The sequence below is a fragment of the Nuphar pumila genome, chromosome 12 (genome assembly GCF_984573655.1).
Source record: "Nuphar pumila chromosome 12, dmNupPumi1.hap1.1, whole genome shotgun sequence".
NCBI lineage: Eukaryota > Viridiplantae > Streptophyta > Magnoliopsida > Nymphaeales > Nymphaeaceae > Nuphar > Nuphar pumila.
In genome coordinates, this window is record NC_143260.1 from 12,080,490 (window position 1) to 12,088,587 (window position 8,098).

Consider the following 8,098-nt stretch of genomic DNA (forward strand, 5'->3'; position numbering starts at 1 on the left):
TTGGGTTGTAGGAACTAAAAGAAATCTGAGTAGGGCACATGAGATTTATATATTGTGATTGACTTGGCATATTGAGTATTATATGTGAGTCCATGGTGGAATTTCAGGACCACAGCTCAAGCTCTGATCTTTTTCTTGATTTGGGGATTAGAGGATACTTCAAACACAAATTTGTGTTGATGAAACAGGCGGGGTTCATGGTTCTCTATTTCTTTATTTGACAATGATGAAGAATTTTGGGGTTGAGTTGATTGTGGTGAACTCAAGTAAATAATGATGAATCACAAGGATTGGACTGCTTTGAGGAAGATTAGATCTTCCTCTTTATTATTTCAGCAAATTACTTCAACCTCCTCCCTTTGGGGTTGACTGATGCCAATTGCCCATTTTTTAAAATTTTCTTGGTTCCAAATTCCTCCCTATGTCATCTTCAACAGGCACTTAAAATTGAAAACAGTTAATTGATGATAAGTTGATATTTATGCCCCTTAATCACCCATTACAAGCAATTAACTAATGTTACCGAAACTGGATGGCAGGTAACAGAAAATACAAACCATGGTTAAAAGGCATAGCTTCAAGGTGGCAAATTAATCGGTGAATTAGTAACAAAAGTCATTGGGCCGATGCCTATTCTCTCTTTTCTCTCAATATTGTTTTTACACGTGCAAAGATGGTACGGATAAGTAGAGATTTTTTTCTGAGAGAAAGATAAGTAGAGACTTTTTTTTTTATATTTACACAGAAAAATCGTTCTTCCGAGACCTAGCCATGATGGCTCTGCCTGTTGTACTTTTGGTTACGGTCTTGGCAGCATAAAATATCCTAGGCTTACCCCTTCCCTGGGGAGTCGCTATGCTTCGGCTTGCAAAAGGGGCAAACGCCTATGAGATTTGAACCCAGACTACCTGCCTAGCAGCCTACTCCTCGCCCCACTACGCCAAACCCCTTTGGGGCAGATAAGTAGAGACTTACTAAATGTGTGTGTAAAGGGAAATATGTAAACCAGCAAAATATATAAACTGGAGATTTTTTTAGTTTTTTTTTTAAAAATTTTATCATAGAGATGCGATCTAGAGGCTTGATTTTATAAAAACAGACTCTTAGATCATCGGATTACCATATATAAGAAGGACCTTTTAAGGCTTGAAAATCAATGATTCAGAGTTTTCGTAAATATTCAGGCATACAAAATCACATTTCTTGATCCGATTAAGATGATCCAATAATCGATTCCAAGCAAATGAACCACGCCGAATGCATCAGCAGGGTTAGATTTGTAATAAACACTATGAAAATCTCGATTCACACTAGTGTGCATATTCATATTTTGTTGGTTTACAGATTCCAGTTTTTCTGTGTGTTTTACTTTTCTAGTTAACTATTGTATTATAAAGCTTTGCATATTGGCTCAGCAGAAAAATGTGTATGTGTGTATATATATATATAAAAGCTACAGAAGCTTACCAGTGTATTAATTTAATGAAAAATAGGTTTTCATTTCTAAAATTTTGGTGCATATTGAACATAACCTCAACATGTAACGGCTTGTTAACGAGATCATAGTTAACAAAAGCTTCTTGATACATTGGGAAGCTCGTTAACTAGAAGTTCGCTTGGGAAATGAGAAACTCCTCGCTTTATCCACCTCACTTTCTAAGTTTTTTATATTAAAACGTTGTAATTTTTATAGCAAGCTTGCATATTGGTTTTATCTCTATTTTATATTTATGCTTTGGTTATTTTTTATCAGCTTTTGTCTGTGCTTGATATTGCTTTTTATATGTTTTCTTTTCATTTTTTCATGCATTTGCAGACTCACTTTACAACCTTATCCCGCTTTGCACTTCATGCTACTTTTCCCTTCTGTTTCATTCATTGCTTTTCGTATGCATTTTGTTTCTTGGTAACAATGAACCAGAGATGACTTTAAGAGGGAAGAAAGAGAAAGAGTTTGTTAAGAAGGTAAGAGAATCAATCACATTCTTTTGACACTTTAAAGTTCCCCAAGCTAGTGCCCCCACGTGGATGACCTCATGGGTGACGGGAGTGTGAGGGCCGAGGAAGGCAATAACGTTTCAAAAATGGGAGGACAGATCAGAAGGCTTCCACAAGGTCCACCTTGTTGGTAAAGATTTCAATTTACAAACAATTCATGCCAAATAGTTTGTTTGGATATTTAAGTTCAGAGAGGAAAAAATAAAACCAAAAAAATCAAAAGCTGAACATTTATCAGAGCCAAATACATATTACTGTATCCACTTTCAGGTTAATTAGTTAAGGAGCATTAATGAATGGAATGACTACCAACACAGTTACAACCCCACATGCAGATGTATAAGCTTCAGCCTTCCTTTTTTTGGATGATGCATCAGTTCTCGCCTTCACGGAGCCCAGCAGTTAAAGGCACCCGGCCTCAAACCTGATGGCAGACTTGTTTAGTTTTAGTTATTCATATTAATGCATTTGCTAGAATGATAACGTGATCAGCAAGACAGCCATGCGTGGACCATTCAAATGCCTAACAAAATGCTTAAGCTGCAAGCTTTCTTGAAAATCCAATCGATGGGCTGCCTCGCAGACGGTTTCTTCTGCAAGAGAGAGAGAGAGATCCAATCAATGGGCAAGATGGCAAACGGTTTCTTCTGCAAGAGAGAGAGAGAGATGGTTTAATTGGTATTTTTTCTCGAATTCAACCACTTGGATCGTCAGATCAGGAGCAGGTTTTTTAAGTCTTAAAAAATCAATTACTCATGATTTTTGTTTTCTTCGAGCTCAAAAATCATGTCTTTGGTGTAATCGCCATGGTCGTTTTTGTTCTTCTCATAAAAGTTTTTTACTCAAAAGAAAAGTTCATTTTCTAGATAAGATGATCTAGCTAACTATCAATTCCTAGAAAGTAGACCATGCCATACACATGAGAGATCAAATATTGTGAAACACTCATGCAGCAAAATTGTCCATTCACGCCAAGATTTTGATCTCTCTCTCTCTCTCCACTACAAGAAAAATGCTACTTAGCGACGGAAATTTGCGACGAATTTTTTCCGTCGCCAATTAGCGACGGATTAGCGAGCAAAATCTATTTGTCGCTAACATTTGAAATATTTGCAAAATTAGCGACAGAAATATCTCCGTCGCTAATTAGCGAGGGATTAGCGACAACATTTTTTCGTCGCCAAAATACTACAAAAAAATGCTAATTAGCGACGAAATTAGCGAGGGAATTTTTCCGTCCCTAATCCATCGCTAATTAGCGACGGAAATATTCCCTCGCTAATTCTGTCGCTAATTTTCGTCCCACCTGAGGCACGAAATTTTTCCTCCCTCCGTTCAAAAATTTTCCGCCCTTTGTTCCCCCCCTGTTCAATTTAAACCATCCCCGAAGCTCCGCTGACGACACACGCACAAAGAGTTGATCCCCACGAGAAGTCGCAGATGGAGCCATCGGAGCCGAGACGTCAAGGGGGCGACAAAGAGGTGGCTGTTGTTGGGGAGCCACTGGAGCCTGCCGGAGTCGCGAAGATCCGCGCGAAGTCGCGAAGAGCCTGCCGGAGTTGCGAAGATGTCGTACTCGTTGATCCTCCCCCTGCAACTCGCGAAGATCCGCGCAGAGTCTCAGCTGAAGCTGAGTGCCCCCGCCGTGAAGCTCTTCGGCTGGTTCTCATGGCAGACCTGGAACTTGAAGAGAGGAGCTCCCTCCGGAACGCGCCACTGCCGTGAAGCTCTTCGGCTGGTTCTCGTGGCAGACCTGGAACTTGAAGAGGAGCTTCCCCCGGATCCGCACGGAGTCGCAGCCTGCCGAAACGCGTCGGTTCTGTGAAAAAAAAATTGCTCCTTGCCGGAGAACGCGCCGGCAGCGAGCAATTTTTTTTTTAAATTTAACGTCGGATTAGCGACGGATATTATCCATCGCTAATTTAAAATAGCGAAGGACTCGCGATGGATCATATCCGTCGCTAATCCGTCACAAATTAGCGACGGACTTAGCGGCGGATAAGTTCTGGCATGGATTAGCGTCGAAAAATTCGCGATGAAAGTTTTCAGTCGCTAATCCGACGCTAATCCGTTGCTAAACAGTTTAGCGACGGATTAGCGTCGAATTTAGGTCGTCGCTAATCCACAGGTTTCTTGTAGTGCTCTCTCTCTCTCTCTCTCTCTCTCTCTCTCTATATATATATATATATATATATATATATATATATATATATATATATATATATATATATATATATATATATATTAGGTGGTAGCTTTCTACCACTTTTCTTGCTAGCCTACTCAGCTTTTTAAGGGGTTTCTCATGTTTTCTTTAAATCTGACTGGACAGATGTGTTATACATGCTTGATTTCATAGGAATTGACTCTTGGATCGTTTAACGGTCTAAGGTTATTATAAATATTTATGGTTTTAAAACTCGTTAATTTTTTATCAATAAAAATGATCCAAGTGTTGTTTTCTAGTAAATTGACCATGACGGACACATCTACAGGGTCGGACTTGTGAAACACAACCTGAAAACACTTGTTCACTCATAGTAGTCTAGAAAAGTTGTAGGCAGTTACTACTTTTCCTATATATATAGGGCTACTAGAATATGTTAACTAGAAATATGTAAATTGGAGTGCAAACTAGGCATTTCTCACACTATTTTTGCAATCCAACCCTGCAAATGTATTCGGCATGGTCCATTTGTTTAACTGTTGGTTAATGTATTTTTGATGAAAAAATATCATTTTTGGATGATTGAATATTTATAAAAATTTTGAACTTATGATTTTCTAGTCTTAAAAGATCCTTCGTTTGCATTATAATCGGATGATCTAAGAGTCAGGTTCTATAAACAATGCATTTAGATCACATGTGCATGGTGAAATTTAAAAAAAAAAAAAACATGAAAATCTCTCTTTATACTCAATTTCACATATTTTTAATTAATATGCTATTGTTTATTGTATGTACATTCTAATTGAAAATCATAGGTGCAATATTTGTCCACTCAATCTGACCTCATAGATGTATTCCTTATGATTTGTTTGCTAGGGATCATACTTTTGGATAAACTTTTTTTTCAATGAAAAATATAATTTGAGTCATGAAATTTAGTACATTATATAGTGATTGATTTTTGAAGCCCTTCGATAGCCAACTTCCATGTTGTGAAAACATGATTGAGAACCTGTTTTCTACTAAAGAAACTATGTATATCACATTTATAAGGTTAGATCTAAAAAAAAGTGGTGAAAGTGTGAAAAAAATAGCACTTTCTACTAGATTGCATGTACAAACACAATGTGTATGTGTCTGAGTTTCGTATACATGAAGTAAGGGCCCTTCCACCAGGAATTAGATCATACTCTTTCTTTTGGAATTATAAACACAGCATGAAGACCTGACCATGTTGGCTCAGCCTGCCATACCTACAGTCATCCTGCCATCGATGTAAAACTCCGAGGCTAGGACCCCCCAACCCCAGGACCTATGCTGGGTGTCAGCTTGCAAAGAGAGGAGACGTCTATCGATCCTTGACCACGCGCCTAGTGGCAAGGGCTCCACCCCCACTAAGCCAACCCCCTTTGGGGCAATTAGAATCCTACTCTTGATATTCCCTTTTCAGCAGATGAATAGAAGAATCAATCGATTCATACGATTGTAAGGCAGTAATCCACAGCTTCCACCTTGACAGAGTGGTGCTTTGACCGGTTGAACTTCAATCCTAGGAATGTGAGGGCTATTACTTCATATACAACCAACAATTAAGCAAAAATTGGTTTGTTACATGCATTGTTTTCTTTGATTGGAGCCATTTTCAACCAATATATATCTGGCTTGTAGTCAGTCAATGCCAAGGAGGACACCCAAGAAGGTCTCTGCAGGTTCCTTGAAACTTCAAATATGAGATTGATTAAAACTTTTGGATATCATTCTTTATTGATACTCCTCAACAAAGATGCATTTGCACTTCAGGGGGAACCCAATTTCCTTGAAGTTAACTGCTACTTGTTTGCTTCTAAGAAATTACATGTCATATATTGGGAAAGGGTATGTGAAAAAGATCTTGGAAATTACTAAATCAAGGGTGGAAAATGAATAATACGTGTGAAATGTTTGTGTTTGATGAATGTGGGTCATTTGGTGATGCAACCAGGATTGAGAATGTTTGGGATTTTATAATCACATAAGGGCGTGTTAATGACGCTACGCAGAGAGCTAAGTCATCGCTGACATGGAGTTGTTCACTATTCATGTGGAGGGGATGACAAGCAATGAACTCGTTGACCTTTTACAAGTATGGTGTTCAAGCAAGAGAGAGAGAGAGAGAGAGAGAGAGAGAGATTTCCATGGCTATGTCTATTTTTGCTGCTTTAAAAACCTTTAAGCTACTGCCTTTGAATTATCATTTTTCAGCTTTTTTTCACCAATCCTTGTGGTTGCAATGACTCTAGATTATCATTCTTTTTTTGGTTTTTATTTTTCCAATTCTTGTGGTCACTTTACTAAAGACATGTTTGAAAGCGAGGAAAAATATCCTAGAAAAATAATTTTTCCTATCACAAGTTTTGATATGAGAACTTTTCTAAATGAAATTGTTTTATTTGTTTGTGTGGCACGAGAAAAATAGACTGGAAAAATGTGAGAAACATGAGAGAGAGAGAGATGAAAATGGAAGAAGGCAGCAGAGTGGCAGGCTGGCAGCTAATGGAATGAGATGCTTTAAGTGTAGCTGTTGCCATAATGCAAAAAGAAAAATTCAATAAAAAAAAATCCTCTACCCTTCTAGGTGGAGGAATTTTTCCTATAAAAAAACTGAGTTTTTAGAAAAACTTTTCTTTCAGATTTTTTCCCTTTATTGGAAAGAATGGAAAAATTACAAATTTTTCTTTCCTACTATTTTCTTGCTTCCAAATCTGCTCTATTTGTGAATAGGTTTTCCTATCTGAAATTTGACAAGGGATAAGGTTTTATTCTTTTTTTAATATTTATAGAGGGAAAAAACCCAGTTTAAGTAGTGGGGTACAAGTGAGAGATTGATACTCTGCTGTATGGCCCACTCCAAGTAGGGGTGGCAAAATCTGACACGACCCGCCAACCCGCTTCTTAGCCGGGTTCGGGTATGGCTTAAACGGGTTTGTGTCGTAAACATGTCGACCCACTTAACCAGTTTATTAAACGGGCCGGGTTCGTGTTAGGGGCATGCCAACCCGTCTGACCTATTTAATAAATGGGTTAGGCGGGCGGGTCAACCCGTTTACCCGAACCCGACCCACCAACCCGACCGGTATATCGCAATATTTTAGTCACGGGTTGGCGTTCTCCATCAGCAATCGGCATCAACCCTGTCAGAAGCAGCCCCTCCTCATCGTCCTCAACTCTCTTGATCTCCCACTGACACGCCTCGAGCTCGTCTTTGATGGGGCAGTAGCCGACGATCGTGATCTTGTGGTCGGAGGCGACGACGGAGCTAAACTCGAAGACGGTAACGACGTCGGCTCTCGGCACCTCCATGGCGCCATTCATCCTCGAGACCTCCTGCTCTCCAGCCAAAATCCTTACCGGAAAACCCTAGAAACCCCCAAAATCTCCTTCATACAAAAGAGTACAAAACCAATAACCCACCCCAAAGCGACACCGACCGTTTAGAAGACCACCCGGAACTGCGGAGCGTTCGACCCCGCAGAAGACAGGATCTCCCACTGTCACGCCTCGAGCTCGTCGGAGACGGGGCAGTAGCCGGCGAGCGTGATCTTGTCGTCGGAGGCGGCGACGGAGCCAAACTCAAAGACGGTAACGACGTCTGGCCTCAGCACCTCCATGGCGCCATTCATCTCTGGGACCTTCTGCTCTCCGACCACTGCGTCTGTCGTCGGCTTCTCCGTTTTCCGCCCTTCCTTCCCCTTGTCGTCCTTGGATTGCGGCGCATCACCCTTCCTTATGGAGAACCACCGGCACCACCCCATTTTCACTCTCCCTAGGGGTTAGGGTTTTGGTTGGGGGGAGTAGTTAGGCGGGCGGGTCAACCTGGTTACCCAAACCCGACCCGCCAACCCGCCCGCTAACCCGCCAACCCGTTTACCCGACCCGACCTGTTTATTAAAC